This window comes from Paramisgurnus dabryanus, chromosome 17, assembly GCF_030506205.2.
Source record: "Paramisgurnus dabryanus chromosome 17, PD_genome_1.1, whole genome shotgun sequence".
Lineage (NCBI taxonomy): Eukaryota > Metazoa > Chordata > Actinopteri > Cypriniformes > Cobitidae > Paramisgurnus > Paramisgurnus dabryanus.
Window position 1 is genome coordinate 29,056,506 of NC_133353.1, and position 9,852 is coordinate 29,066,357.

The 9,852-nt window shown below is 40.8% G+C and overlaps 1 protein-coding gene across 2 annotated transcripts in view; it reads right to left on the reverse strand.

The window, feature by feature from the left end:
* The window catches only part of insyn2ab (inhibitory synaptic factor 2Ab), a 69,720-nt gene extending 61,841 nt beyond the window's left edge, over window positions 1-7,879 (reverse strand). For both annotated transcript variants that reach the window (XR_010544392.2, XM_065288387.2), the window contains exon 1: window positions 7,465-7,879. The gene's annotated coding sequence lies outside the window, so the exon portion shown is untranslated. The remainder of the gene's footprint in view (window positions 1-7,464) is intronic.
* Window positions 7,880-9,852: the final 1,973 nt, after the last annotated feature.

The following is a 9,852-nucleotide window of genomic DNA, read 5'->3' on the forward strand; positions in this document are numbered from 1 at the left end:
CATTGTGAAATCTTTAACATTTAATGAGCATATTAAAAAGAAATGTCTAATTTTTATTAACAAATAATTAACAGATATATTTACCAATCACTACCTCTCTGAGTTGGAGGTCTTTTCCATCCAGTTGAGGTTTTAAGCCAGGGAGTTGTCAGTCGCCCTCTTCCATGTGCAGTCTCGTACATCTGTCCCGCCAATAAGCCCCAACCAGTTAACCTGAAACAGATTTATAGTCTTAATAGTTCAATATCATAGTTTCATACAGGACACAGGTCATACAGTAGTTGATTGCTTATATCAAAGAGGTGATGCGTGCTATTTTTTTGTGTGCTAATTTAAGAAAAGTTGTGTGCAATCCATAGAAGTAAACTGTTGTGTGTTTGTTGAAGTCAAAGAACAGAGATTTAATTTGAAGAAGATAACTGGCGTCATTGTTTACTTACACTGTAAAAAATTTCTGTAGAAATTACAGTATTACTGGGTATTACTGGCAACTAGCTGCCAGTAACTTACTGTAGATTTTACATTTATGTTTTTTACTGGCAACAGTTTGTTCAAGTTAAATGAACATGAAACATTTTCAGTCTTTAACTTCTACAGTAAGTTACTGGCAACCAGCTGCATAATTACAGATAATTTTTTACAGTGTAGGGTTTTGTACATTTGCACATCGTTCACATGTCTCTAACACTTACACATCAAAGGGTGTGTAAATTCGTGAATCTGAAAATATGTACCCTGCTGAAAAAACAGCATACCAGCAAGACCAGCATATGTTGTGTTTTGGTGCTGGTTTGCTAGTGAACACCAGCTAAAACAGACTCAAACCAGCACCATCACCAAACCAGCATTAGCACCAGCATCCCATGCTGGTCATACCAGCAAGCCACAGCATATGTTGTGTTTTGGTGCTGTTATGCTGGTGACCACCAGCAAAGACCAGCATAATTCCCATGCTGGTTTGATGCTGGATTTTTCAGCAGGGTGCTCTTTAACTTCTTAACTACTTTAGCTCAAATAAGGTTGTGTGTACTGCTCCTTTTTATGAAGACATGAACGTGTGTCTGAATTCTCTGCTTGATTATTAAAAACCTGTTAACCTGCACGAGGACGACAACTGGTTATTTACATCTTTCTAAATGGATTCAGCTTACTAACAACAATATTTAAGCTAACGTGATAGCTGGCTAAATGTGCAGGAAAATTCACGGTTTTGAATATGTACCAAACAATTCCTTTTCATTGTTATCATGCATTTTTAACATATAAAAACTAAATCAGTGACTTACCAGTTATTGATGATGGTGTCTGTGTCGAACGGGAGCTCAGCTTTGTGCTCTGCTTGATTCAAATCATAACAGCAGTCGTGATGTTGCCGTTCAACAGCTAGAGGGCTGATTGCCACATCACGGAATCGGGCCGTGTACTGTATACTGTCCGTCTGAAGCATAAACATTTTTAAATTGCCGCCAAACAGCGTTACAACTGGCATGTGTCAGTTGCACTGGCATCGGGCCACATACTGAATTTCTGACATCATACACATCTTGGCAGTATCATATCAAACCATAATTGGTCCAGGCACAATGCAATGTAGTCGGTCCAACTACACAATGCCAGATTCGGCCCGATTACACTGAGACACTACTTTAGTAGACCCGGACTTCAGCTGAGTATGCTTACACTCGGGCCAACAGCTATAAATAGTGTTTACTGATATACTATTTCCTCATCTGGGCCAGTTCTGGCGCATACACTAAAAATCTGTCCGGCTTTCAGCCGACACTGGCGGAAAAAAGCCAGAATCGGGCCAGAACTGACTGCTATCTGGGTATGATTTCGCGAATCGCTCTCGCGGTACTTTGACGTCATCCCGCTGTCGATTCTTGCAACGCCACATGAAGTTGAACAAGCCTAATAACTTCTTTTACCGCTCAACTAGCTCTCAAATCAACTCAAGTCAACTTAAAGTTAGCCGGCAGACGAACCCATCCAAAGAGTAACTCCGCTTTAACCGTCTCTGAGGGGGAAATCACCAAAGCCCTCGATAAAAGATGACTAGAACCTGTGCAGTATGTGGATGTAAGGACAACAAATTCAGGCCACCGGGAGTTTTTATTGTTGACATCAACGCGACCCTCAGCTGACCCACCACTACACTACTTTGAATATGCAGCCAGCACTTTCGTCAGGAAGATTTTGAGTACTGTTTTCAGCCCAGTTTTTCCGCGGACTCAGGTAATGTAAAATTGTTAAAATATCTAAAACATCATTTGGCTTAGTTGTTGCTTGTTTTGTGTAACTACGGTAAACATACTACGTAGAAAGTTATTATCATGTTGTTGTTATTATAAACACGAGCAAAGCAAGCTAACGTTAGCTCCTGTGCAGCTGTCAATCAAAAACGTTATCATCTACTGTCAATCATCTCGCCTCAAGACCCGCCCCCATTTAGAACATTCAGAATTAATGTAGTCGTGCATTTTTCTTCCGGTGATTTGATGACGCGTCAAATCACCGTTACTGTAGCAGTTAAAAGCTTTAATTTTTTATATGGAGTTAGTACATTTGATGGCAGCACAATCAACTACATATATGGCATGAAATATAGTGTTGGAGCATAATGTTGTTTTAGGGTGGACTTCCGCTTTAAGAGAATTGTGCCTGAGAAGTCCTGGAAAAAACAGATTTTTATTTGATGATTGAGATTAATAAGATAATGGGAACCCTGAATATGCTTTACTATAAGAAAGCCACAATAAAGTTCACAATCAAAGTTCTAACCGTTTGCTTTAAATAAAAAAAAAAAAACGTTTTACTTTTACTTCAAATACTTAAGTACATTAAATATCAGAAAATTACTTTTGATACTTAAGTACAGTATATATCAGATACTTTAAGACTTTTACTTGAGTAATATTTTAAAAGACAACTTTCACTTCTACCAAAGTCTTTTTCTTGTACAATACTTGTACTTTTACTCAAGTATTGCTTTCTAGTAATTTATACAACACTGGTGTTATGTCATGTTTATGAAGGCGCCATGTCAGTCTTATGAACACCCCTTCAAGTAAAGTGTTACAGTAACTAATTAATGTCTTGTCATATAAAAGTTTTCTATTGACGGAGTAAGGTCATGTGAAAGATTGGAATCAGTATGAAATCAAACTTTGATGATCCTAATCTCATAATTAGATTATGAGACTTTTGCCTGGACTCCTTAGGCAGGAGTTTTGTTGCCCTATTAATATTCAATCAAATTTAAATTTTTCCTCTACATTCTTATTATTATTTCTTATGAAATACTATAAGTATAATATCAGCAAACTTTCAAAGCACCAAAATGTCTATGTAAGAGATGTAACAGAAATCAGGTTAGTAATAACATGCGCTAGCTGCCAATGCCATAGATAAAACAGACTGTCTGTTAAATCATACAGCACCTGTCTCGCTGCTAAATCATGCTGGGGTCCTCAGGCCTCCCTGTCTGTTGCTCTATTGATAACGCACTAACCTGACATATTTCATTACGTCCCTTTGAAGAAGAGTTGATCACTTTGTACTACAATATTGTTTGAAATGTCACAGACGTCACGATGTGACATATTTGTGTGAGACGTTAATTAGCATTGGGGTTCATAGGGATTAAAGGCCGACCTGTTTCTGTTCTGGTTTGTCACGTCTGAACTTTGTCATTATTTATAAGAAATTAAATGCGTAGTCCTCATGAAACAAAACTGACAATTCTTTTTTTTATGGTAAATTGCATTGTTTATTATAAACAAATAATTGTTTTGCCCTCATAAACTTTAATCAAAATTTACTTGCAATCCTTCTCTGATGACGTCAGCTTGACGACTTAAGGAGCGCCCACACTACACTTTTCATTCCACTGACTTTTACTTTTTCACGTATGCGAATGCATCAGATCGGAAACGCAAGCTTGGGCGAAGATATTTCGCATTTCGCTGCGTATTAAAGTTCAAGTCTGGTGAATAATTATTATATTTTTAAATACATGTTTTAATGTAACATAAATAAGGAAACCACAGTAATTGTGTACACAATAAAAAGGTACAGTACAGTACAATTATGCTATGAATATCATCAAATAAATCCTAGCCAATGTTACAATGATCCTGTTTATCCTTTCCTACATCTTCCCTTTATTATAATCCAAAACTGTATGTGGTGTTCCAGTCATTAATATTGAGGGAGCTCTAATCTCTGTTTTATTGCGCATCGGGCTTTGAGCCCTCTAAGCTGTAGGCTGAAACTTTAGCATGGAAAACAATCCAATGGTTTTCTTTTGCTAGCATAGCCTTATGTTGTCACCACATGGCTGCACAGCCTGCACCCCAAAAACACTAACGCTGCTGTACAGTGAAAAGTTATGAGTCATTGAAAGGTTGCTCGCTGGGAGACCGAGCGTCCTCAGACTGCTGTCTAGCAAATATGTTTGCCTTATTAAAGGGAAAAGACGAATGCAAATTTTTTAGGTGGTAGCTTTACAGTTTTTTAAAGATATTTTCCTGTGTAGCTCAGTGGTATTTGCGCAAAAGATCATGGGTTCAGACCCACGGAAAACAAATATTGATAAAAATTTATAGCTGGTAATGCACTGTAAGTCGCTTTGCATAAAAGCATCTGCCAAATGCAGAAATATATAAATATATGTATAAATATACAGTGGGTCATTAAAGTTAGAATTTGAATTTAAATATTACATTGATGATTTAGGATTATGTAAAATAAAGAAATGTTATATTAGATAAAGTATTTCAGATATTCAGACTAGATCGCTGATTTGTGACATTGATCGTGCAGCTCCGTTATACAAAAGGTCAGATTTCCTTGATTTTATTCAAGCACACCAGATGCTCACATTTTCACATCACGCTAGTATAACATGGATCATCAGGTTTTGCACAAACTTGTGGAGTCTGTGCCAACTCCAGTAAATGCTGTCATTGAAGCAAAAGTAAATGCATAACAAATGGGAATTTCTGAAGTTCACATCAAAAACCAAAATTTTATTTATTTCTTTTTGTAAATTGTGCAAATTAGGTATGATATGTAGATTAACCCAACCCTACAAAGTATTTATTTCAAACCATGTTATTACAAGTGAGTCTGCAAAGCAATTGGTAGTCACCACAATGCATCAACTTAGTTACATTGCCAAACTACTGTTGCTCATGTCATCTAAAATTGCCAGCTTTCATTGTCAATTAACTTTTCAGGGGTTACTTCCTGCTGCAAATTTTGGACAACCCCTAAAACATCATCAGGGGTCTAAAATGGGGATACCGCAGGGGGTCCAGCAATTATCATTTAAACTTAATTTTTGTGATTTTTATAGGACAATATCAGGTTTGTGTCAGCCAAAGGTGCGCGGGGCAAAGACTAACGCAGGGTTAGTTTTAACACGGACTGTTTACATTGTTGCACAAGGTTGAGCGTTTTGTTTTTCCGATATTTTTTTCACGCTGCCAAAAGACGATCTCCTGCAAATTATTGGAAATGTTTTATGTTTTTCCAGAGTTATTTATGAACGAGTGTTTTGGTGGCAAGTAAGTATGTTTTTTTTCTTCAGTTTCTAAGTTGGGTGTGTAAGATACCAAATCCAATGTTATGTCATATTAATCAATGTCGTGTTGCTAAACATAGCATCATTTTGAAATATGTCTACAGCTCTTAGCAACTTTTTTGGTGGGCTTGAAAATATTTTGACGCAGCGGGGTTAATTGTAACGCTGTGTTACAACTAACCACTCAGCACTTACAATATAAAAACCGCTAACGTCCTAAAAAAACAGATATGAATATGTGATTTGAATATGTGAGTATCTTAGTCTGTACCCTAGCATTTGCTGTCTTTCAACAACTGCTGGGTCAGAGTCAGCTATAATGCTCCAGGCTAACACAGAAAAGCTGCATTTCATAACCGTACAACAGACTTATCAGCAAGTCACGTATGGAGGTACAGTGAGCTCCAACAACCATTACCAGAGCTTTACATGAAAAGATTTGAATAAGAAATTTGGCACTAATCCTAATAACAAGCCACAGCATTAAATAACTGAAAAGGAATCCCCTTTTGGATTTGTGATTTATACTGAGGTGATGTTACTAAACCCTGTAAGTACTGGATGTGGGGGAGTTTAACCCTTTCATTTATGAATTATTCAACCACAAGAAAAAAAAAAAAAAATCCCAACAAGAATAAAGAAGCCCTAAAATAAATGCCTTCATTCTGAATTAAGTGAGAATGTGGAGTGCAGTGGATGTTGGAGGAAAATGGTAAAATCGAATATGATGCAGGATGTAGCGCACCTCACTGCTCCTCTCAACAGGTGACTTTATAGGTGGAGCACATCTAATGGAGAATCACGGTGAATGAATGATGGAAGTTGGACTTGAAGGTATCATTTTACTCAACGAAAGATGATATGGATTTTTTTACATGAGCACTGAAGACTAAATTAGTTTTTGATTCATAGTAAAATATAAGATTCTCAGATTCTCAGAATGGGGACAAGAGTTGAATCCCAGAATGTGACATGGTGGAAATATATTCTCTCTCTCTCTCTCTCTCTCTCTCTCTCTCTCTCTCTCTCTCTCTCTCTCTCACTCTCTCTCTCTCTCTCTCTCTCTCTCTCTCTCTCTCTCTCTCTCTCTCTCTCTCTCTCTCTCTCTCTCACATCACAAAAGAGATCTAATGACTTAAAGAGATACCTCATGTAATGTCAAGTTCTCTGTATGATACCTGGACAGGAGCTTTACATAAAATAAAATAGCTAGGCCTACTATTAAATGCTTATTTTACTACTATACAGGGTTATTATCAATGACATTAATGCATTATTTTTACCAACGTGTTCACATATTTTTTACGGCACTTCGAATGCACCAAGCTACATACATTTCGGTCCAAGCATCTAATCGTAAACACATATTTTTGCTGTGCCTGTTTAGGTGTGGGAGAGAAAGGTCTCACCCACGAAGGACATCCAGTGAGCCAAAAGATATCAAATTGCCTTTACGCCTAGCAATATCAATGTTCCTGATTTCGGGTCTTATGAAGCTTTCATATAGGTTATTTAAAGCTTCAAAAAGACTGTCAAAACCAAAACGTGCAATCCATCAGCCTGAATTTGCTTCTCTATCCGTAAAAAATATTAGTTTATTAATTGAATAGCAGACAATGAAATAGTTTTAAACTTATAAACCATATAAATCCCAAATATATTGGTCTACAGACCAGAGATATTAATTATATTATCTTGTGTAATTCAAACCAGGCTCACTCACTCAGCCCAAGTACAGTACTGTAAGTAACCATCAGCCAGTCCAGAATTTTAAGGAAACCTCCAGCTTTCCAGCACATTGCAATGCACAAGCACACCTTTCCGTCCAGTTTTTGATGACAAAATATCCATAGGTGCTGGATGGAGGGCACACTCACCCTAAGAGAACCATCAGAGGAGGAGAGGAAGGCAGTGAGACCGTCAGTCTCCGGTGGCGATGAGACATATCCGCTTCTTCAGCAGCGCACCCGTGAGGAGCGCGCACAGGGGAGCCATGCGAGGCAGCTTTGCCAGACGCGCAGCAGTGAGGGACGCCGGAGCTGCAGCGAGCAGACACCCTTCAGACGCGCACACGCGCACGCGCTGGGTTCTCGCCGTGTTGCACATCCACTGCGTTTAGTGCGTCAGATTGAAATCCACCACAAGGAGGCTTAAGAGATCAGATTCCAGTGAGCTTCGCTGTGTCCCACTTGATTTCTCACATCGTGGAGAGAGACATGCGTGAGCGCGCGCGCACACACGCGGAGTTGGCACGAAGCGCGCATATGATGATGCTGCTGCAGACCCGGTGTGTTTGCAAGGGTGTGCGTGATAAGAGAGGGATGAAAGAGAAAGGGAGGGGTAGAGTTTTGGGACACAAAATGAGAGAAAGAAGAAAACAAAAGCGCAAGGGGAGGGGGTGTTTAGGGTTAAAGTTTTTTTGTCATTCCACAGCACAGCAGGAAAGACATACAGTATGCACACGTTATGTAATCAAAAGGGTTGGTTAGGGATTTCAAAAGATGAGATGTAATAATTCGTCTCCATTTTAATTGGTTGGCCTGTGTATTATCAGACTGATTACACCTCCTTACAAGTTGACATGATTTAAATGAGGAAGGGTTGGTTAGATTGCTTGATTACAATGTGAGTGGGAAAAATAAAATGTAAGGAACTGTAATTGGATTGGTAATTAACGAGTCAACACTGTTTTATAATTACCAGAATTCTTCTAGGCCTAAATCAATCTTGTTCATGCTCACACACGCACACAAACAAACAACTACAGCATCTTGCATACATGCTCAACATTTTCTTTTGCTTACAAAAATGCTAGATTGCTTTACAGATTCTGATTACTTTGCAATAGCTAAAAGTGTTGCTTAATACGCTCATAGATTTATAAACGTGTCTTTCGATGAAAAAAACTATAAACTAGCAGCAAAAATTAGGTTGTTCTCATTAAAGGGTGTGTAAGAAGTGTATACCCCATGTCTCCCTATGCCACAGAGATTAGGGATTAGACTCCGCAGGTACCTGAGAGAAGGATCTTCTCCACCTTGTGCCTCAGGCCATTGTCTGTTATTAAAGTAAAATGAAACCGTTCTCTGAGAGTATTTTTCATAATTCAGCAAGAAATATATGAAGTTCCCTTTCAATACGGTTCACTTCGCATTGCGTCAGTTTGCTGACGCTATGGGGGAAACTCCTGTTTACTCCGTGATTGAAGCCTATTGGTTAACGTCTGTAGAAAATACAGACCAATGACGTTTGAGCCCGCGCGGGGGCGTGGCACACGTCCCTATATAAGCCGGTGAAATACGTCAAGAGCTCATTACTTTTCTCCTTCAGCGCGAACCTTCTCGCTGCTCCGAAGAAGAAGCCCTTACTCGCCGTCGATCCAAGCACTGCAGCGGACTACAACACACCAGCGTGTTCCCCTGCCGCTTTCCGGTGAGCCTACAAGAGTATCTAAAAGAGCAGAAGCGCGTTGAGATAATGTCGCTTCGGCATTGCGGCTCCTGCCGAGCCCCTTTGCCCGTGGAGGATTTCCACAAAGAGTGCGTCATCTGTCTGGGTCCTGCCCACGCCGAGGCCGTACTCACTGAGGCGGGCTGCGCCCACTGCGAGCTCCTTCCTATCGCGGTGCTGCGCTCCCGCCTCGATATCTTTAAACGGAAGGCTTCCCGTGCTCTCCCGCCTAAACAGCAGCGGAGCCGTGAAGCTGGAAGACACCCTGAGACCGAGTCCACGCCGGCTCATCCCCCGCGTGCTCTGTCTCCCCGCCGTCATCCTGTCACCTTCGCCCGTGAGGACTTACGCCCCCTGCCGAGTGCTAGCGGCATGGTTTCCTTTGGGTCCGGTGACAACTTGGAGATGATGTCATCCTCTGAGGAGTTGGAGGATTGGGCGGCTTCGGATGACGACGCCCACGCAGCCGCCGCCGATGAACCTACCGAGTCGCGTCCTCACGACTCTGAGCTCATCCGCATCTTGACGCAAGCTACGGCGGAGCTCAATATCAAGTGGTCGCCGCCGTCAGAGCCTCAACTCAGCCGGTTGGACGAGTGGTTTCTGCAGCCCGGGCGCCGTCAATCATCCCGCCAACGGCAGGCGCCGTTTTTCCCTGAGGTTCACCAGGAGCTCACCAAATCCTGGCGTGCTCCCCACTCCACCCGAGCTCAGAGCGCCGTCTCCCACGTCCTCTCCGTAGTGGACGGCGCCGACGAACACGGCTACTCTAAGATGCCGCCGCTCGAGGAAACTGTCGCCGCCCATCTCTGCCC